The sequence below is a fragment of the Vanessa cardui genome, chromosome 7 (genome assembly GCF_905220365.1).
Source record: "Vanessa cardui chromosome 7, ilVanCard2.1, whole genome shotgun sequence".
Classification (NCBI taxonomy): Eukaryota; Metazoa; Arthropoda; class Insecta; order Lepidoptera; family Nymphalidae; genus Vanessa; species Vanessa cardui.
The window spans coordinates 3,461,985-3,486,439 of NC_061129.1; the positions used below are offsets into that span (position 1 = coordinate 3,461,985).

General features: G+C 32.9%; 1 non-coding gene across 1 annotated transcript; it reads left to right on the plus strand.

Moving 5' to 3' along the window:
- Positions 1-481: 481 nt before the first annotated feature.
- Positions 482-553, plus strand: Trnah-gug. The gene has a single exon. It is a non-coding gene; the product is annotated as a tRNA-His (tRNA).
- Positions 554-24,455: the final 23,902 nt, after the last annotated feature.

Below are 24,455 nucleotides of genomic sequence, written 5' to 3' on the forward strand. Positions count from 1 at the left end.
GATCTCTCTTCAAATATGAGTGATAGCATCAAATGGGCATGTCATCAAGTAAATCTAGATTGTAATGGCAAATTTTAAGCTTGCTTGCTCCAATTATGATGTCATTCCAGGTGTTCAGAGCTCATCAATACCCAAGGAAATTTAAATCGTGTAAATGATAAACTATTAGCATCTCTTTCTTGTACATCTAGTTTTTATACCTTGCAAATCTTCATTTTCCTTCGATATGCGAATTATATGTTTTAGTTTTCACAAGATTTTTCATTTGAAAATATTACTCTCGCTACAATTTGGTCGTCAGTAAAATGGTCCAAAAAGACGTGACGATACTTCTTTTTTTTATAGCGTGTTTGAATCGAAATAATTAATAAGCAAAAAATGTTATCTGGGGCAATTTCACTCACTCTTACGCAAACCGTAGCAGTGAAAGTAAGTTTATAAACTGTACATTCATTTCGGTGTCGTTATCATCGCTCCGATAGCCGTGATCGTCTAGTGGTTAGGACCCTACGTTGTGGCCGTAGTAACCCAGGTTCGAATCCTGGTCACGGCAGCGTTCAGCTGTCATGGCGGAGCTATATTTTTTTTATAGAAATTTTATTTAATTAAATGCCGAAACTAGCCAAGAGGTTCAATTGAATAGGGCATGAGGTTTTTAAAGATTGTGGGTTCGAAGACAGTTTTTATAATTAGTCTTTTGATGATGAAGGAAATTATCAAACGTGTATAACCACCGGTTCGAACTGGTTGATCTTTTGAGGATGACTCGATGGTGCGTTACTAAAAAAAGTCCAAGCTAAACTACATTAATTTTAAATATACCAAAGGGATTGTTTCAAATTAAATTAAATAATGCTATTTGTCTTCGTAAGTAGATATTACTATATCAGTTTCTAATGTACGAACATACTGAAAAGTTCAATCGGTTGTCTGGATCTAGTTTACAAACAAGCAGTAAATTGCGACTCAGACTTATGCTTTGAGATTGAATGTGAAAGTACGTCAATTCTACTGAAACTTTTTATTTTATAGAACATTATCTTCTATTTAATACATGTAACCTTAAGGTCGATCAGGAAATTGGTAGTTTGAGAGGCGTTAATTCCGAGTAAATCAACGAAAAGTAAACAACCAATACCAGGAAACACTGACAAAATACGTAAAATGACACGAGGAAAAGATCGTAAAACAAGTCACAATTTCTCAAGTGAATAAGAAGCTTATACCGTGACTGAAGCTACTACCGATTTATTTTCACAAATTAATGATATCTTTACATCAATAAAATGATATTATATTAATCTTCGTCTAATAAATATTAGACATATTATATCTGATTCCAATGTAAGTATCTGAGTTATGGAAAATCAGAAGTAACGACGGTACCACAAACACCCAGACCCAATACAACATAGAAAATTAATGAACTTTTTCTGCATTGACTCGACTAGGAATCGAACATGGAACCTTGGAGAGGCGTGTCTATGAATACCGGTGTACACACTATTCGACCACGGAGGTTGTCAAATCTATCCATCTATTCTAAAACTATAAGTTTATCCATGAAAGAAAAGATTAATAACTATTCGAAGGAAGTCTACGATATTTCCTGGTAACTTTAAATTTATTTCCAGATTCAGTTAATGCAATGGCAATTTTTTTTTTACAAATGATTAAATACAGAGTGCGATCTTATGTTTAAGATCATCCTCGCTTAAGAAAATTTGCATAAAGGAGAAGTGTACATTACAGCTTACAATGGATAAATAATTTATTTAAAAACGACCTTATTTTTTTTCTTTTCTTTACAATTTGGGAAAAGGTATTTTAAAATAAAGCATCATTGATGGTTGATTTTAGGCAGTCAAAAAAAGTATGCCTTTGATAATTCTTAAAAACGATATACTATATAAAGTATTTAAAGTAATATTATATACATTTAATAATTAGAGTTATTAATTACGGGATATTTACTATGTTTTTTATTTTTATCCGTTGGCTTGATATTTCGATAATATCTACGAATCTTGTTCACGAGACATCGTTTATCGACTATCGTTTCGTAGATAATAATAATAACCATGTTCATTTAAATTCTTATACATTTCATAATATTATTATATACATATAATAATACTGCGACTCTATCCGAACGAAATTAATGAAACTGTGCTTTTGTGTGCTCCAGCAAACCGTCACCCCAATTAAACCCCTTTCAGCTTTAGCTCTTGCAGAAAAAAATATACAGGAAAAAAGATAAATTAATGATACAAAGTTATTTTGTTGTATGAACAATCCGGGTCGAGTTTGTGCTGACCAGTATTACATCTTCTTCATCATCTTCTAAAGCTTTATATTTTATAAAATAATAATAATTATTAGTATACAGGAAAAACTCAGAGAAAAACTTGTCTTAGAAATCTATTGTCACAATCGTGTCTTTAATTTTGTGTTGATTTTTGGTCGACAGTTCACTAATACTCAAAGTATTTATATATATATAAGAAATATGAGTTTAATTTACGACCTGATGCCGCGTTTAACAGGGTTCAATCAAATACATACGTAATAGATGATCTTAATCAGTTCAAAAGTCTATCAGAAGACACCCACACTCAAGAAAATATATAAAAACTACTGAACTTTTTCTACATAGACTCAGCCTGGAATCAAACTTGGAACCTCGGAATACCCATGAAAACTGGTGTAAAGCTCGACCACGGTGGCCGTCGAATATTTTGTATATCATTTTTTGTCCTTCTTGCTTGAACGTTGATCAGCCTTATTTAATTATTATAATGACATCGTTTCAGAATGACACAGTGACATACGTACAAACTCATGCATTATGATAACTCGTACGTGATTGGCTTGGCTGTGCTGAAAATGGCCGCGGCTGATTTCGGTCCAGGAAATTATGCATTATGTATCTAGTTCAGCACATCAGTTTTGGAAATGATTATACATATTTTTAACTAATATTTGAACAATGGTCCCATTTCGTCCATATTTGAAAATGTGGAAATAATGAAGAATATATGAAATTTCATATATATTATTTTTCTGGCACCATTTTTTTTAGCATCAAATATAAGCCCATAGTAATGATAACCTTCAACATAGACATATGAAAGTTTCCCACAAAATCGATGCGTTGCCAAACTTGAGAACTGAGATGTAACGTCCCTTGTGCCTGACACCTTCTATGGTTGGAAGGGCGAATGACAATAAGGGAGTCCACTCACCCTTCGAATCAGTAATCAGCTGTTTGCCGGTAGAATATTTGATGAGCTGTTGGTACCTACCCAAACAGCAAACAATTATTCCCAAAAGGCAGGTTTAGGTTTAATATAGAGAAAAAAATCGTGTGCGAAATATACGAGACAAAGGTACTGACCTGTTTTGTCTTTGTATATTTATATGTACATATATTAATAATTATTATTTTTTTTATTCGTAACAGCTCTCTTAACAACTTAGAACCGGGACCGAAGCCAAGTGGTCAGACACTTGATAAAAAAAACTGAAAGCATTTAAGCAACTCCCGTTGCCCTTCTATTACAAGTAATTTGCGTACAATCCTTCATGTGTTCAGTAATATGTGATACGGTTACATATTTACATAAAGAACATTTAGAAGATTTTACAGATACATGTATTAGTTTGGGTATGATGTCAGTAGTACAGATAATTAATTGGTCTACTTAGACACACGGTAGCGTGTCAAAGCCAAGTACTAGTAACAAGTTATGGATATAAATGATGTTTTATGTCCTTCAAAATACACTCAGGAATGGCCATTGTACTTGGCCTCCATTTAGATCTCACTTCTTTTGTCGTTGAAGTCAACAGCCAAGGCTTATATTATAATATTGAACTTGGCCCTCATTTTACATTTATGTTTTTGATGTTGTAAATTTCTGCAAGTGCCACACACGTTCGTTCCGTGTATTTTCTAAGTTTTTAATTTACGGTGTTTTGCTTGTGTTAGATACGGCTATTTCAATTAAAAAAGCTGTTTTTGTATCTGTATTATTTAGAAAAGTGAATAAACTCGAACGAGGTATAAAGTAACAATATATAGTTAATCTATTTGTAAAAGTGCGTTATTAATGTCACGTAGCACGTTTCAAGAAATATTACATCAAAGACATTTCTAACCTGATTACGTTTTATGTATTCATGAAATTCCTCAAATTTTAATAATACCTTTCGTTCCTCTTATATGCTATGTATAAATTAATCATCATTGTTCGTTCAGTTAAATATATTACATATTTTATTTGTATGTGTTTAGATCGAATTTTTAAACAAATGCTTCAATAGTACAGAAAATCCGACTGACGACTTCGATCAAATAAAATAAGTAATAATAGGGTTTACCCTTTGCTTTTCATATATTATATAACCTTTTCGTAAATGTTGATTTATAATATTTTGAGGATAAGTTTTCATCGAGTCTGCCGTATCTCTGCTCGAAATTATTATTTGGAACACACTTTTTGAATGCACGCAACGTCAAACATGGCCGCCAGCTGAGATTCATGGCATTGAATTTTATGGTTTTGATGTCACAATATCTTTATACGAATTATTCCGATATAGGTATGTCGTCGATTTTAAATATATAATATTTTAACGATATATAATTGTATTGGTTAAAATGGATAGATTCCAATTGGGTCTATTATAGATTTAAATGAAATGTTATTTATAATAAAATTGGAGTGTCTGTTTGTAAAATTGCATATGTGTATACAGCATATACCAACATAACATTTTTCTTACAATTTAGTTAGTCTATCTGTTTGTTCCGCCTAATCTCTGAAACGGCTGTACCGATTTGACGGGACATTTACAGGTAGAAAGGGAATGTAATAAGGAGTAACTTAGGCTACACAATAAATTTTTGTTGAATTCAAAAGTTTACGAATTCACACAGCTAGTTATTAATATACACATATACGGGTTAGCCCAAGTACACTTATATCTATGTTTCTGTAAGTATTGGTCTGTCTATAGCGTTTTCCACAGAAACCATGGTCTACATACACAATCCACATTACTGACTAAAACATATGGAACCTCTAACTAATTACTTAATCTGCATACGACGTCTGCACGAGATTATACGGCGAACTATTGAAATCTATCGTTTAACTTTAGCATTGATTAAACACAGATCTGGAGCGATTCCTTCAGACATACCGTGAGTCAGCTTAATTAGCGTGGCGGAGTTAGTCGTTGGATATAGTATCTGTATATTTGTATGTTTTACAAAGATATTAAAGTTGTATATGTTGAGTTAGTAAGCTACGTGTCCTTATGAGGATTATTGTAATTGGATAAATATGTTATTTATACACGGCACAATATTTCTCAGGTAATTTCGATATTTTTTTAAACTTATATTTTTATATCCACTGTTGTGCTGTGGTTACTTATCTTTATATTTTTTTTTGTTTTAGTAAATTGGTATGTTTTTATTACCACAGAATATTTTATTTTAGAAAATCAAATTATCCAGGCAAAATCGCCACATGTAAACTTAATTTGATATTACAATCTTTCCTTAAAATATTTATTTTCACTGTTCTGTTTCACCTGTGACTGATTATATTCTAATAAAAAATGTACACGTTTCTTTATAAATGATGCATTTTGAAGTTTGCAATATATTCAATATACCTAGTGCTAGGTTCAAACCCAATGTTGGGTCGATATAAAGATTGCTTTATTTGTTGGAAAAATCTCAGTAGGGGTAGAGAGTTGGAAAATAGGTACACAACCGTGCTTCGGAAAGGACGTAAGTTTTCCGCGTGAACCTGAACTCTTCCGGTCATATAGAATCATTAAGACTTCAGTGAATAATAATACTGGTACATTAAAATAACGATTCCTTCTATATATCTATGTCGTTATTTTGTAATAAGTCATACATCTTAATCTAATTGACATTTATTTTGTTTTTAATAGTGCACTTACCTATCTTCCTTCAAAGCTTCATTCACCAAAAGTCTACTAGAGATACTTATAATCAATAAGACTGCGTTAGCGCACTATTTGTGATTTATGTCAGTAGACTTATAATTTGCAAGGGAATATTTAACTAACTAAATAAATTGATTGATTCCGTTGAAGTTCAAAACATCGCTCATGTTTTTATTTCAATAGAGCGATTGAATTCAGCGTGGGTCAGCTTAATTACTAGCTCGAGCTATCGCTTGCCCAGCAAAGCGAGTTTTTAAGAATTAAGTAATTAATTAATTTTAACTAATACGTGTTATACATCACGATTGATTAATTTATTTTAATTTTTTGGTACTATATACTCCTGTAAGAAATATTACAACAACAAACAAAATCAGCCTGTAAATTTCCTACAGCTGGCTAAGGCCTCCCTTTGAGGAGAAGGTATGGAACATATTCCATTACGCTGTTCCAATGCAGGTTGGTGGAATACACATGTGAAGAAATATCAACCTCCTCATAGTATAAAACCACCATTACTTCACTAAACACACACACACACAATGTTTTCCACATTGAAGAATATATAAGATGTTATGTCTCTTTTGCCTGTAGTTACACTGGTTTAAACCATTCAGATAGATGAAAGTAAATAATAAATAAAAAAGATTAAACTTAATTATAAAATATAAGTAAGTATATTGTTGAAAGAATTGTTACAAAATTGTAAGTCTTTATGAAAAGGAAAAAAAATATTTATACAGTTTAATATAACGAGAAGTTTGTATTATCTGCGAGCGTATGTAATAATATGTAATTTTGAGTTAGCTGCCGGGTTTGTCATCATAAAAAACCTACTACCTTCCCTGGATTTCAATCTTGCTTACGCATTTACAATATTTGTATTTAAACTAGCTGTGCCTGCGACACTATTGCAGCTTAAGTTATTTCTTATTACTTCAACTATCTGCCAGTGAAGGTCCCGTCAAAATCAGTCTAGCCGTTATAGAAATTTGCCGGAACTTACCTAAATCAACAATACATATCAATCATTACTAAGATAATGAAACACCGTTCGAAACGGAATTTTTTTAAAGTTTTTTATGTTTTACGAAAAACATTCAAGACAAAAAAATACTAATGACCGTAAAACATAGATTAATGGCGTCAGCTACGAGTGTTTAAGAGAAATTCAAACGTACTGTATTTCAAATGCAGTTGCTATTTACGATGATCATTAAACACAGCTGTTTCTGAAATACAGATCGTGGATATGAGCGGTATGGAAATTGATGTCCTATTGAAAGTTTTATAGCTATTTAACATTCAGCTATGACTTTAATACAAATAGTAAATTTCCCACTGATGGGCTAAGGCCTCCTGTCTCTTTGAGGAGAAGGTTAGCAGCGTATTCCACCAATCTTCTCCAATGGTGTATTCACATGTGGCACAATTTCATTAAAATCAGATACATGCAGGTTTCCTCAGGATGTTGTCTTTCAACGATGATTTCGAGACGAATTCTAAGCACAAATTATATTCATAAAAATTCAGTGGCGCATATTATATACATAAAAATTCAGGCTGCAAGCCTGGAATTTGAATTTGAACGCACAATCATCGGTTAAGGTGTACGTTCTAACCACTGGGCCATCTCAGCTCTATATACTAATTCTAATTAATATTATCAATGGCTGTCTTGTTCAATTATAAATTACATCGAAAATATAAGGCTATAGACCCCGAGGTTCTAAAATTAAATGCCAAATCTGTCTATAAAAGTTATTGTACTTTTCTGTTTAAATTCTCACTAAACGCCCGGAGTCCGAAAGTGAAAGCACATGAGGCACATAAGGTTTCCTGTCTCTGAACTCTTTCTGGTCTCGCGTGAGTTTGGTAGGCGCGACCGAAATCGATCAGGTTGACGTAATCACCATAATAATTCATGCTAAATTAGAGTCATATGTTACGCTTTCACATTTAAACTACTGCACAAACTATTTACTGCAAATACATTATCAGATGTACAGAACGAACTAGTGTACAAACCTTTCAGAACTAAGACATTTCATTGTTATATACAAGGAGCAATACAATAATACTTGGAACCGACTGTTTAAGTTAATTTTAAACATGGAACACGATAATCTTCCACTTGGACAATTTTTGAGATGATAAATATTAAGTCCTGTTGAACATATTGCAGTCCCGGCAGACATTTCGAGTGACTAATAAATTTAGTTTGTTTTTTTTTTTGTTATATTTATTTCTATACTTTTTGACTTATAAATAAATACTGTTCTATTCTATCAGCCAATTCAAACTCGGGTGCACTCTGCATTATCCGTTACTGTTATCATATCACTATCTTTCATAGAAGGAGAGACAAAGGGATACCAAAGGCTTCGAGATATTTCCGGTCAAAGAGTACGAACCGCAAACTTTCGCTTTAAATCTGACCTACTATTGATATTGCTACTTTTACTATGGATATGGGTACTTAATTTGTGTTTATAATACATTATCTTGCTCTGTGAAGGAAATTATCATGTAAAAGTTCTTGGACATAATTTCATCAGCCATTATTAATGTTATTAATTTCGGGATATTTACGATTTTTATTCGGTGGAGCTCGATATTTCGACATTATCTACGAATGTCTTGTTGTTGAAACTACGTTAATTTAAAATCTTCATCAACCATGTTTGTACCCACCAACCAGTACTATAGCAGCTTGATAGGATAATCTCCAAAAATTAAGTTCTCGAGGTGTGAAGGTTAGCCCAACAATGGTGAAAATGTCTAGACAAGAAAGGAATCTAAGCTTGATGGAATTCTAACTATCCAAAATCCAACTTAAAATATTCTTTATTCAAAGAGGCATTTTTGAACCGGAATTTAAATTAGCACCGATTCAGTTTAAATTCAACTAAAACCGGCAAAAAATCAATAGTAATTATTTTATAACATTTGAAACTCAAAGATTTATTGTATATGTATATTTTATAATACAGGATGTATTCAACAAGTATAATATACATCTATACTCGTATAATCTTTTGTTAAATAATGTCTTGTTTACTATTTTTCCTTACAAATGGTTTGAATTTATGAATCATCAAATTTACACTGACGCCTAAAGCTGAGATCAATAATGTATTTAGATGTCTGATATACATATATGTCTGAAAACAGATGTTCATTTTCATAAATCCATTTTCTTTTTTGAAAATTATATACGAGCAAATCCATCAGCAACATTAATGAGAGTAATTAATTATGATTTGCATTAAATATTATTTTATATTTTAATAAAATATTTCCGTTAGTAAATCCATTTTTGTAATCAGTTTTGATAAATCAATTTAATCAAGTCTGAACAACATGATTAAAAGCTTCAGTTCGACTTGCACAAGCTTTTAAAAGTTTTATAGCGAAAAGCTTCAAACGAAGTCGCTTTTCGAATAAATGCATTTGTTCAAATATTGAAGTTATACTTTAGATGCGAAATATAACAGTAAATTATTATAATGCGTCCGCAAAAGGTGATATCAAAACTACATGATGTGATTGTGCCAACACACCTAATGTTACTACGATGTTTTATTACAAATTTAATTTTTACGTGAATAATAGTAGAGCTGCAAAGAGAAGGAATAACATTTATCATAATAACAATTATTATTTCATTATAAATAAACAGACTCATGTTATTTTATTGTAATTAATTATTAAATCAAATAAATAGAACTTCGCGTATACATACATAATGATGTACAAGCACTTTTTTTCTTGTTAGTAAAAACTGCATATGTCAACTAAAACGCACTGATGATCGTGGCGGGATAAAATCTAAGCTTTTTTTTAAGAGAAAATTAATTGATGGGTTCTCTTACAGAAAATTAATTTTATCAAATTAGCGTAATAAATATATTGAGGTATTTAACTATAATTGAATATTAAATCTCGTAAATGAGAAAGACGTGAATTATTGTAAGACAAGGGATTTTGACCCTATTAAATCATCCACGACGGCCTCCTTAAGAAATAGGCTGTTAGGAAGGTAATAACATTGCCCTAACTACATGCCTCCTATGATTAATGAAATGTTATCAAAATATGCAAACATTTTATGCGAGGAAAAAAGTATTTTTGATTGTTTGTCATTTCTCTCTTAAATTTTATTTTAAGAATATCTGTGCCCGCGACCTTGTACGCGTTTGAATTTAACAAAAACAAATATTATTGTAGCCTAAGTTACTCCTTATTATATCAGTTATCTGTCAGTGAAAGTCCCGTCAAAATCGTTCCAGTCGTTCCAGAGATTAGCCGGAACAAACAGACAGACAGATAAAAATTGTAAAAAACGTTATATTACATATATGTACCGTGTATACATATATATGCATTGAGTGAAAAAGGGCTATTTTAATATTATAAACAGACACTCCAATTTTATTATATGTGTAGATAAACAAGGCTGGTTTTGTTATTGTTAAAATATATTGTTTGTCCGTAAGCAATAGCTAACAGTGAAACCGTTACCTAACCATATTGAAATGTAACGATATCTATTATCCAAATGTAGGTTTATAATTACTTAAAGTACCGATATTTAATTGAAAAGCTGAATTCGATAATGAGAGAAGGCAATTTGCTAATTAAATGTGAAGTGATCTTTATATTTTAATTATAATGATGATGGAATTTTGTTACTATTAAAGCAATATGACGCAGCGGTAAGTGTGGGTTTAAATCGAAGATTCCAAGTTCAAATTTTAAATAATGAGTTACCTAATTTTCATATTTTTAATATAACAATTAAGAAAGGAGGTTTTACAAAAAAAATCTTCGTACACTTTCGTGTATTTTTTATTTTGCTCTTGTAAATTTGATACAATATTCTACAGAATAGAAACATGTGATCACTGTTCAAAGTATCTGTTACATCTGTCTAATAAAAACAATGCGATAAGGCATTGGGTCTTACAAAATGACTTACCAATAATTATGTTTTTAATAATGTTTACTGGCTATACAGGTTTTTTCTTTTTCGTTTGATACAGTTTACTTGTATTCTAGAATAATCTCGAATAAGTTAGTACAATAATAAAATCCTTTGACTTCGTTACATTGTTTGCTTTTTCAACATTGACCTATCAGTAAATACGTGTTATGTAGTGATTAGGATGTTATTTAGACAAATTTATTTAACGTGATTTCGAACATATCTAAGCGTATTTTTGTCGCAAGTCAAAAATATTTATTCAATACAATCAAAATATATTCAAAATATATCCACCACGTTTTCAGATCAGAAGAACCAACTAAAGAAATTGAGCGATTTTTGTGTCTATATTTTCAACAATTGTATACACTCCAATTTTGAATATTTATTTTAAGATAGGCCAGGATCGATCGCTTAATTCACAATATAAGCGAATATCTGCACAAATACAGGTGCACTTCCGTAATCCGATAAGACTACCCAAGACGACCGGATAGAGATTGGGCGCCTAGCAAACGGCTACGTGGTTTTCAAGGGTATAAAGGCCTTTATCTCACAATGAGAATTTCCCGGAAAACCCCGAAAACTTTTATTGACATTATCTAGAATTTATTCATCTCGGACTCTCTTCGGAAAATCATTACAGCAAAACTTCTTTTATGAAATAAATATTTTTGTAATGCTGGTAGGACGTGAATGTGATCTGATGGTAAGTGGTCACTATCGTTACCGAGTTATATATTTTTATTGCCTAACCCTGCCTAGGATTAGCTGCCTAAACTAAAGAAATCCTTAATGACAGCACAGACGTGAATTACTATAATTGTATACATACATAAAAATTTTAAACACACAATAAAGTTACGTTATTATAACATATACATATTAATGTTGATAACTTTATTGAGTACGCAAAACTCATATAAATTTCGATATCAACTAAAGTGTATCACCAGGCTGCGTTTAATACCGTACTCATTAGACGTAGCTCTCACAAGTACGCGAAAGTACTAACTCACATCTCAAGTCATTATTGTCTTGGCAGAACTATCCATCTGAGGTAATTTATCAAGCTGTGTCAACGTGAAATAAAAAAAAAAAAAATAGAAAAATCAGCTGTCCAAAGAAATAAAGAAATCTTTTTTTTCTAAATGTGTTTACTGTTGCCTCTATTGGTCTCCACAACATCAGCGGGCGTGGAGGAATTATAATGCTCAAACCTGAATGTTGTGAACCAACTTAGCAGGGCTTACAATAGGCGCGTCCTAAAAGTCCTGTGAGGCCTTACCTCGGCTTAGGACTCCATCGTTGACCGGAGGGATAGGATTTCTGCTATTATTGGAACAATGTTCGCTGACAGTCAATAGCCCGCTTGTCCGTTTACGACGTGGAAACGAACGTAGAATCGAAGTTGACAATTAATAATCCAAGCAGTCAGGATTGAGCTCACTATAAATGTGTTGTTCTATCCGTTCAGATATTAAATCTATTGGATCTGACAGAAAAATCTTTCGAAAGGATATTTTCGCAGTAAGGTACTTTTACTTGGTGATAGGTCTTTGTGCAAGTCTGTCTTTAATGTACGTGGTCCTTTTTGAACGGTGTTAAAGCCAGTACGACTACATGCATAAAGGTCACAATATCTTTATCCCCGGGGTTGAAAGCGCATCATTAACGGGAATGATTAATATTTTAAGCAGTACTAATTTTTATGGGCCGTGATGACTACTTACCATCAGATTAACCATTTGCCAGTCCACCTACATAAATGCCATAAAAATCCCTCTAAATAATCCTTCTAAATCCAACGTCGTTATTGTATGGGGGATTAGTAGCTCAAAATGGTGTTCCAGAGTTATTTAACAGCTTTTTATTACCCTAAATCGTACATATGGCAATTATGGGGTGTCATTTAACCGATACGATACTTACATATTTGTAAATTAATTATAATAAAATCGTTCGTTCGTGACGATTTTCAAAGCTTAATAAGAACTCTCGTCCTTAGATCATGTACTTTGGTTTCAGTCAGTCAGTCAGTTAGTTGGACAAAGATCACACCTACATACATACATACATCGTGCAGATTAATTCAATTATCATAAGCTGTTAACGAATGTTTAGGCATTTTGTTATTTTTTTTTTAAACTACAGTTTTATATAAGTCTTTTTGCACTACTCCTAAAAAAAATTAATAAAATCAATATTTGTGATACCTGTCTTAGTATGTGTAGTATTAATACGCGCATGTTATGAAAATATAAAACTGGCTGAATTTGTCAACAAGGCTGTGAATATATTTTGTTTTTGCAATTAAATAAACAAGGTTTGTTCAAGACTAGAGAGCGGTGCATTTATTTTGATGGGATCTCAAAAGTTGTGTCACTGTAAATACTAATATCAATTTCATAGAACTATTCTTTAGCTATTCTATAGCTTAACTCATCTCTTAGGCCACATGGCTATTTATTTATTAATTAATTATATTTGCATTATACTAAACAATTATTTGTTTGTTTTGTCAGTTTTGATTTGAGCTTGCTTATATTGCTGGTATAAATATTTATATACAGATGCTTAATCCGTTACGAAACAGCAATACTTAGATTGTTGGCATTTAAGTTTGAATGATAACTAGTGAAATATTATTTAGCTCAAATAATATAAGCCCGAGATACATAAAAGTATAATTTTATTATTGTTGGTGGCGTCGAATGGGATTATGTCTATTTCTAACGGTGCCAATATTTATGGCGACGACTGAACCATCAAGTAACCCATTTTTTTATGGTGTAGGTTGGCGGACGAGCATATAGGCCACCTGTTGGTAAGTGGTCCCATCACCCATAGACAATGACGCTGTAAGAAACATTAACTATTCCTTACATCGTCAATGCGTCACCAACCTTGGGAACTAAGATGCTATGGCCCTTGTGCCTGTAGTTACACTGGCTCACTCACCCTTCAAACCGGAACCCAACAATACTAAGTACTGTTATTTGGCGGAAGAATAACTGATGAGTGGGTGGTACCTACCAGACGGGCTAGCACAAAGCCCTACCACCATTTGCTAGTCAGCCTATTCTCCTTACCTGTTCTAAATTAAAGATAATGTATATGACGCTTAAGTTCAGCAAATAAGTAGGGTTAATAGAATTCTTAAGGTATATAAGAGCCGACTAAGAATCTCATTAAGATTTCCTTCATCAGAAACTCATGCGGAAGTTTTTAGAACATTTGAAAGAAGCATGCAGGTTCAAACCAGGGAATGTTCCTCTGAATTTTCAGTTGCTTAATGTAAGCATATAATTCATCTCGTACTCGGTGATAAACGAAAATCGTCAGGAAACCTACACGTGTCTGTATTGATCTGGAATAGGTTCTAAATATTAAAAGGGACGAACGTTTTTGCCCAACAGTCCCACTCAACAGACTCTCCTTTACTTTTACCTTTAATTGAGTACATCGACAAGGATACAATCCACCATCTCAATCTAATGGGTTTGCCGTGAGGCATGGCGTTAATTTATATTTAATCAGGAAAGTTGTCTACTTGTCTACGTGACTTTTACGAAATCTGTTCCCATCGCCACGACTGAAAGCAATTAAGTATTGAATAAAAGTTTTTTTTTATATTATTACTATAAAATAATTTCAAGTCAATCGTATTCATATAGACATTTTTGGTATAACAAAGTTGTTGGTATAACAATTTTATTAAATATCTATGCATAGTTATAATAAAATTGGAATGTCTGGTTTTAATATTGTAATAACTGGTTTTTACTAAATGAATATGCATACGGCACATATGCTAAAATAACATCTTTTGTATGTCTGTTTATTTGTTCCGGCTAATCGCCGGAACACTGGCACATAGCTGGTATAATGTAAAATAACGTACACTACAACAATATTTATTTTTGGTAAACTGAAACGAACACGAACTTGCAGGCACAGCTTAAATAAAAACGTATGTAAAACAAAGACATGGATAGATCGCATAGATAGGACATAAGACTTTTTCGCTAAGTAACGTTGACTGTACTGTAAGTCGCATAAAAGCACTTCGTTTTAATGAGAAAAATATATTTATTTTGTACACGTAACTCTACGTGTTTATTTATATTATTTCATACTAGTTATCGCCCGCGGCTTCGTTCGCGTTTTAGGGGTTTGATTGTCATGTTTTAGGCAAAAAAGTAGCCTACCTCCTTCCTTTTGGATCAAATTTGTTGCATACCAAATTTCATCAAATTCGGTTCACCGGTTTGGTAGTGACAGACAGACGGATAGAGTTTCTTTCACGTTTATAATATTAGTAAAGATTTAGAACTAGCGCGCACTGATAACTTTTGTCACGGTGACTGTTTCGTCACTCTTGTCAAGTCCGTGAATATGTACAGATGCAGATATACAGACATACATACAGATATGACACAAATGTCACGTCGTAATGTGAGCGCACCTCCATACATATTCATGGACTCGACAAGATTAACGAAACAGTCACCGTGACAAAAGTTGCCAGTGCGCGCTAGTGCTTATTTTTTTTTTCTTTGCTTCTTATTTACCGGGCGTCCCGTGATATCCATATTTTTCACTTCATAACTTTCCTCATTTTACATTTAAGAGTAATAAGTACCATTTACGAGGACAAAAATACAAAAAGTCTGAAATTGTCCGAACAAACACCAGCGCTGAGGGAACAGCTAATCCAGTAATGCGGTGTAATTTCGATGAAAAATTGCGTCCATCTTGTCAAAAGTCCAACCATTTGTTGACTAAACGTCGCACTCGAATGTCAAAGAATAATCGTTCTTATTTGTCTCGAACTAGAGTTCATAGTCGTGATTCGTGATCGTGATGGTCCAATACATACAGCTGTTAATTTTTTTTTATTATATGCTCGTGATAGGTTATACACATCGTGTACTTCAAATACTGAAAGCTTAAAAAAAAGGTGTTAAAGTACTTTAGGTATATTTTATGGCACGATAAAGTCTTTAATGGATTGATTAAAGCAATATGTCCGACATTTTGTGTAAACTTGTTTATAATACATATATATTGTATAAATAATTTATTTCCGAATAATACTATGTACATACTACACGTAATATTTTTCTCTTTATTTCATTTTAAAAATAATAAAAAAGTAAAGTAAAGTAACAGCCTGTACATTTCCCACAGCTGAGATAAAGCCTCCTCTTCCATTAAGGAGGGGGTTTGTAACATATTCCACCACGCTGTTCCAATGCGGGTTGGTGGAATTCACATGTGGCAGAATTTCGATGAAACTAGACACATGCAGGTTTCCTCACGATATTACGAATATATATATATATATATGTGCTTAATTTGTGTTTATAATTCATCTCGTGCTCGGCGGTGAAGGAAAACATCGTGAGGAAACCTGCATGTGTCTAGTTATATATATATATATATAGTGGTGCTTGCCTGGGTTTGAACCCGCAATCATCGGTTAAGATGCACGTGTTCTAGCCACTGGGCCATCTCAGCTACAAAATAATGATTTTATTTTATACCTTTTCCGCTTGTAATCTCTAATTTACATTATTATTTTGTTCCACCAAGTAATCCGCATATTTCATAAATGAATTACCACGGACATACTCTTCATAAGATCTCCGAAACAATAGATACGATTCACTTGAATTGAGCATAGTTACTCCTTTCACGACGTAGACGCTCACTGTTGACGGAACCTTCGTAATTTCGTATGTATTTTACTTACACGAGTTCGGACGGACTAGTGTCTAACATACTTTTTTTTTCTCGCTGGAAAAACGCGTTACGCGCTTACCTCACGTGATGGAAAGTGGGGTCGTGTGTGAAACTCCCCGGTTCCCTGGTCATCAGGTTCGCCCAGGTCCAACGGGTTTACCCACTAAAAAACAGCGGTACGAGGGTACTGCTCCGTCAGAAGCGGCAGATTTTCATCCGTGATCGGATCGGATGAAAATCCTATGTTCCATGCCCCATGTCTAACGCTAAGTGCGAAGTGAATTAAGTTCCACGTCTCTTTCTTAAACTTAAAAAGGCTTAAAAACTTATAAAGATCATTTACTTAAAATGTATTTAAATCATAATATTACGCCAGCATATTTTTTGTTTTCGTAAAAAAAAATTGTATTGGTATTCGTTAAAATTCTAACACAAGGAGTTCTGTCACAACATTCCACAATATTTTATTTGATTAGCTATGAACAATGCATAAATACCATAATAATTTATTACAATTATTATTTAATTATAATGTTTGATATGAGGAAATTCACTAATCTTACTATAGATTCTCGCTTATCTATAAAAGAATCTAAAAAATTAGCGTAATTATATTCATCAGATTTATTTATTAATTTCATCAAATTTAAACCTTCGACTAGGCAGAATTCATGCATTTTATCAACAATGTAATCCACACTAATGTATCATAAATTTTCGTAAAGAATACATGGTATCGAGACGCTGAGATTTATTAAAATGTATTCAATAGTGTCTACAGAAGGAAATGAAAATTCACGGCTGATGTACGATATACTATTATGTCCGGAATATGTACATTGAATATCATGTAATCTGTAGAATGATTCTGTTAGAATAATCTCAAACTCGATACAGGACAAGATTGCGAAATATTAGAAAGTAATATGTGCCATTAACTATAATAATTAGAACAAAACGTTAGTTTTATCACAAATGAATTCTACTGTTGTTGAATGAAATAAAAATTACGAAAAACACAGAAATTACAAAAAAAATTTAAACGAAAATCAACTTGGAATAAAACCTGTTTTTCCAATTAACCAAATAAAACTGGCAACACAAAGACGTTTAAAATGCATGAAACGATAACAAGGCGTCCATGAGCCAGAAGATACGGAACGAAAACACGAAAATGAACAGAGAAATTCCTCACATCTTTATTACCAAATTCTTTCTACTTTTTCCTTTTTGTGAATTATCCAACCGTCCGCCTAAATAAATGTTAGTCAAGAAACAAAATGTAAGTGATCCTTAATAGGTATCACACACATACACAATATGTATAATAAAAAAAATAAGATTATGTGTGTATATGATTTTATTTATAAGAAATATCTGAATTTCGAGTACGCGGCATTTAATAGAACTCACTAGTATGTTGAAAATGTAGTACTGGAAAAATGCAGAAACTCAAATAAATGTATAATTTTGTCGCGACAAGCAATGGAAGCATTGTTTTCATATTCAATTACCTTAAAACTGACTTTGGTCAACAACAACAACAACAACAACAGTCTGTAAATTCCCACTGCTGGGCTAAAGGCCTCCTCTCCCTTTGAGGAGAAGGTTTGGAACATATTCCACCACGCTGTTCCAATGCGGGTAGCGGAATACACATGTGGCAGAATTTCTATGAAATTTGTCACATGCAGGTTTCCTCGGGATGTTTTCCTTCACCGCTGAGCACGAGATGAATTATAAAGACAAATTAAGCACATGAAACAGCGGTGCTTGCCTGGGCTTGAACCCGCAATCATCGGTTAAGATGCACGCGTTCTAACCACTGGGCCATCTCGACTCTTAAAACAGGTAAATCCGTTGGACCTGGGCCTACTCGATGTCCAGGGACACACGCTCCCACTTTCCACTACGTGGGGTAAGCGCGTAACGCGTGCGTGACTTTGGTCACCTCGGCTATTTTCCAAAAAGACTGTTCAATTGTGCAGAACATATATTGTACGAGCACAATTGTAAGCACCTGTGTTCTCTCTATTCCTTTAATCTGCCTGTTCGACACAACCGAAATCAATTCAAGTAGAGAGCCAACATGTTTTTGAAGCATTGGAATATACCCAATCTCCAGGCTCACTAAAATATCTCAACAAAAAAACCAATAGCTTTGTAACTACAAAACCAGTCCTTAGATCCACGAATCCTGATTATACTGCCTAAATAGCTTACTAATAAAGTAAGTATGTTAAATATCTCGGGAATATGATATTCCTGAGATATTTAACATAACTCGGACGAAGTCACGAGTCGCAACATATCACATAAGACGAGAATAAAATAATATTTTTCATAGATAAGAGGAAATCTCACGCATATTATTGTTTATTTAGGATACCATTAAAAGGAACGGCGTGTTTAATCCATTTGATTAACATTTACTATGAATACGGTTGGAGATGGTGAAATATTTCCAATCCAAGCTTATATATGTATTCTTATTACATACGATGGGTGTGAAGAAGCCTGTCAAATTTAAACCAAAACTACAAGTAAGTCTAGGCCGATCTTAGATGCGACGATTGGGATTATTTATGTCCATTTTTGGTCCTTTAAAGGTTCACAGACAGAATCAAGAAACAATGCATTTATACGATATAATTACTATAATAGATTACCACGATAAAAATCCATTTGGTATTTTAAATGTATAACCTATTTTAAAAATAATATAACCATCCTGATTGTATCCTGATGATTTCCTTTTTCTTGGATTATGTGTACTTGAGCAGAGATGGCCCAGTGGTTTTGTGGACAAATTTCATAGAAATTCTGTCACATGTGTATTCCACCAACCCGCATTGGAACAGCGTGGTGGAATATGTTCCAAACCTTCTCCTCAAAGGGAGAGGAGGCCTTTAGCCCAGCAGTGGGAATTTACAGGCTGTTGTTGTTGTTGTTGTTGTATGTGTACTTGGAGGACCGTATGTTTGATATTTAACTATCAAATAGAAATACTTAGTGTTGATCTCTTGTTAGAACCAGTTTAAAACCAGACAAATGGCATACAACATCTTCAGTTACCATCGTGATACGTCTTTGGGTAACACCACCACTAACCACGTAGCCTATATATAATTCCAAGTACCAATAATGAATAAAAACATTCACATTTAAAAATGTTTCATTGTACGTGGTTTTGCCGACACTTAACATTATTTCATAAAAGATCTCATAGTATGTCCTCAATTTGAGTGAATCGATTGATGTTCGTGTATACGTTTCAGAACGCGCCATAATCACGATTATGGAGGCGGATGGATTTGGTAAAGGAAATACTTCATAATATTATTTTTAGTTGCTTCTTTAACCTATTAAAAACCTCTGTTGTTTTGACCTTCGGTTTTGAAAACAAAATTACATTTCCATTCAAGTCACTAACAGCAAGATACCTTCAAATAATTTAACTCGAACATTTGAAGATTACCCGCTGAATCAATTAGCTCGAACCTCAACTAAACAACCAATTAGAAAGATACACTTGAAGTGATTAGCTGTAATAATAACGGTGAGGGAACTCTTGTTTGTTTGTTTATATAAAGGATTAAACTTAAAATTAGTTTTGTTTTTATGTTATAAGTATATGTATGTTTTAGTAACAGAACACGTGGATTTTATCTTGGAATGGCTATAATACCAAGATAACATCAGGATATGATCAGTTGATTTATAACTATGATTTATTTAAAAAAAAAACAAACATTAAATACTAATTATATTACAATTGATCATCAAACCGCCTATCCCATTCCTACCAATTTCCCACATTTTTTTAAATTCATAGCATAAAAAGATTGTAAAACAAATTTATAGTAACCTTTTACGAAACCAATATGTTTTTAAAATAGTTTTAGTAGGTATTTGTTGTAATTCGAGTGAGATTGTGAGTGAGCCTTTTACCTTTTTTTTGAGTTTTTTAATGTGCTCAATTTATGGTTATAATTCATCTCGTCATCATCTGTACGAGATAACTGACTTATAATATATCTGTAACATCAAGCCGAACTGGAAATGTTCTTGAAAAAATTTTAGGAAACTCAACCAAGAAATACATTTATTGATTGAATGTTGCTAACAGAATTTCATTTGTAAAGTATTAATAGGCCAATAGAACACAGGTCTTCCAGCGATGAGTAACAATATACCATAATTGAAATCAACTCATAAAAACGTTGAATAAAGCATATTTTCAAAGAATGTAAATGCAATTTACAAATCTTCAAACACTAATTTGAATGTTCCATTGAACTATCCAGCCATGTAAGTTATTCCTGACACAAAAGACAGAAATTCCTCAGCTTTAAGTTTCAACAACGATAGCAACTACGAGTTTAAAACAAAACTTTGTCGCTTCCGAATAGCAGATCCTGGTTTCATCGCAGTAACTTTGCAAGTATTTCTCCTATTTAAATGGATAGCTACCAAAAAGATCTCGTAAGAAATCGATAAATGGCTGTTCAACTTATTTTTGGTGATGTTGGCACGAAATACTTATTACAAGTAAGTTTAATCTCTTAATTTATAAATACTTTATCCTGTCAGTAGCGTTCTTCCTGATTGACTGGCCGTAATCAGATATACCAAAATATGAACATTACAGTTAATCTGTTGTTAAGGCTAAGATGGCGTTAATGTTGATTTTGAGATCCAATCCGCACTATATGGATTTTTAATCAAATAATATGAAAAATACGTTCCTACTAATTTTATTCATAATATGCATGAATATTTATGGACGTATTAACTTAAATTAAAAGTATATATAAAGGATATTTATAAGGCATAATTTAATAAAGGAAATTTCTCTCCGCAATTTTGCTCTTTATTTAAAAGAATTAGCCGTAATAGAATTTTTTATTACTTCCCACAGCCTCGCGGCTAATCTGATCTCGACCGTAGTTCAAGTAATTTCAAACGAACTAAAAAGTGTTAAACTAAGCTTCGGTGCAAAGTTTTTCCTGTGTAGAGTTCATAATTAACGCTGTAATTAGAGACTTGTCTACCTTTCAACCAGATTATGTTGCAGCTGAGATAACGCAATTTGTGTATATCTTTGAACACATTACTTTACACTTTAATACTTTTTCTACCGTCAAAGGCAAAAGTATTGTTGTGTACCAGTTCGAACGTGTCAGTATTTAAAAAAAAAGAACAATATTCCGAGTATATCGAGCAATACTTCTTAAGATAAGATTGCAATCATTGGAACCCTTCCAAATCTCGGAGACTATTCTATTTTTGAAAATACCATATTAAATAAGCCGATGCAAAATATCTCCCCCCCATCCAGCCCCCTCAAGGCCCCTCTAATATGCTTTGAATGTGATAAAAGAATGACGCGTGTCATCATGTTCACACCCTTTCGTTACAAATTTCACGAGTCAAGTTGTATGAAATATGTACATTTATTTGAGGCTTTTCGCTGCGTCGTTTTGCAATGACATTGCGCTATACATAAACTTCGTGTTTCGTTTTTCTGGCTCATTATTTGATTGAAAAATAAAAGCTGATCTGAAATTAAGTAATCCAAGAATAACGAACATCTCCGTATATATTTAGACATTTTGCACACTTCAATTGTACACAAATATTTGCTAAAATCTTAAAAATAAATTTTAATCTTTTATTATTAGTTTAGCCTAGTGGTACCTCTTAATAAAGTTTTATGCACGCAACGAGTAATATAGACTAGATTTCCTTGAAATTTCTCTAAGAATACCCATATTTTCTTTTATACGAGTGGTAACTCATGAGATGACAAACCTCTTCGTTACGTAACGCGTTACGGCGCATATCTGACTCATTTCACTTGCGTTCGGCAGCGGCGGCGTTCCGAGACTCAAATGTATTTTTTAGAACTAACCAGTAGGCACCCGAGACTTTTAGAGTGTTGGTTGTCGTGTGTCAGACAAAAAAATAATCTATCCTTTCTTGGAGCTCAAGTTTGCTTCATACCAAATTTTATCAAATTCGGTTCAGCGGTTTGGTCGTGAAAGAGCGGCAGACAGACAGATAGAGTTACTTTCACATTTATGATAATAATATAGAATTACATTGGAGCTCAGAGTGTCTTTGTAACTATAATTTTTACATTGCTTGTATTTGTTACACTTCAAATGTTTAACTTACACTTTTAATCTCGGTGATCAAACGAGCAGAAATCAACAAATCCAATTAACATCTTAATGCGATGTCGAAGCAAAACTTCGACATTCATAATATAAAAATCTCTGAGAACTCGATTTATAAATTCCATTTTATGTTTCAATCGCATTCCTTTAACTACATTACAGCATTTTCTTTTGAGAAACCTGTTTTAAATTCCTTCAAGGAAATAAATCAGATTTTTTATTTATTTAGGAATTCGAATTATTTTTCGTTTTGACTTTAAATGTGAACATAAAGCTATGACTAGAGATGACAATGAGTTATCCATTCGAATAATTATTCAGAGATTCGAATTATTCGATTCTGGTGATTTATGACCGTTGAATCATTTTGAAATTTAAATTATATTCGAATCGAATGATTATCGATTAAACTTTCTTTATATAATTGATTTATATTTGAAAATTATTTATTGTGTTCGCACAGTGTTCGAAATTCAAACAAACTTTGATACTAAAGTCGGAATTTTGACGTTAAACATTTTTTTCATAATAACAATCGACTAAAGCTCAACAATACAACCAAACAAAACAATAAATCAAATTGTTTGACAAGCAGGAAAGGAAAAGTTACTGAACCGTTCTGTCTTCGATTTATTATTTATAGATAATGATGTTAATTACCGCTTAGGAAGCAGTTCCCCAGCTGTGTAAAATTAATGTTACTGATGTCCTCGTGACCGATTTCGGTCGGGGCGGACTCTCTAGGGAATCTAGATAACAGCGCAGGCCATATTACAGTGCCAAGTATAATATACGAACTCAAGTAAACTGTATATTCTAGTATTTTGATAATCTCATAATTAAAATGTAATAAGTAACAGCATGAAAAAATGGGGTTAAGACCTCCTTCTTTTGAGAGGAAGATTCTTTGAATACACATGGGAGTATTTAATTGAAATTAGACAAATGCAGGTTTGCTCACAATGTTTTCTTTCACCGCCAAGCATAAGAATTATGAACACAAGTTAAGCACATGAAAATTTAGATGCACTTGCCTGGATTTGAAGCCGAAAATATCGGTTAGGATGCACGTGTTCTAACAACTGGGCCATCTAGGTTCGTTAATTAATAACCTTAACAGTAATGGAAAAATGTCATCATGACTTTTTCTAAATAAAAATAAAAGTTACTAAATTTAACTTGGATATGTCTGTCAGCTAAGAGTTATTTAAAAACAGTCATACTCCGCTTTTGAATTTTGGCGATTTATGAATAATAAATCCAGCGAACGAGCGTCGGACACCTGTACGTTCTCAATGAAAGTGCGTGAAATACGATATGAAATGAAACGATTCGTGAAATGGGACCGAAGAAAGAAAAATGTCATTTGAAACATCATTTAATAATACTATGGTAAAAATATGTATCAAACAATATCTAACATCGGAGCAGCGTGGTGGAATATGCCCTAAACTTCTTATCAACGATGAACTCTCAGCCTAGGTATGGCACTGGGCTATTACTATGCATATAAAGTAATAACATATCAACCAGTAGTTTTGTCAATT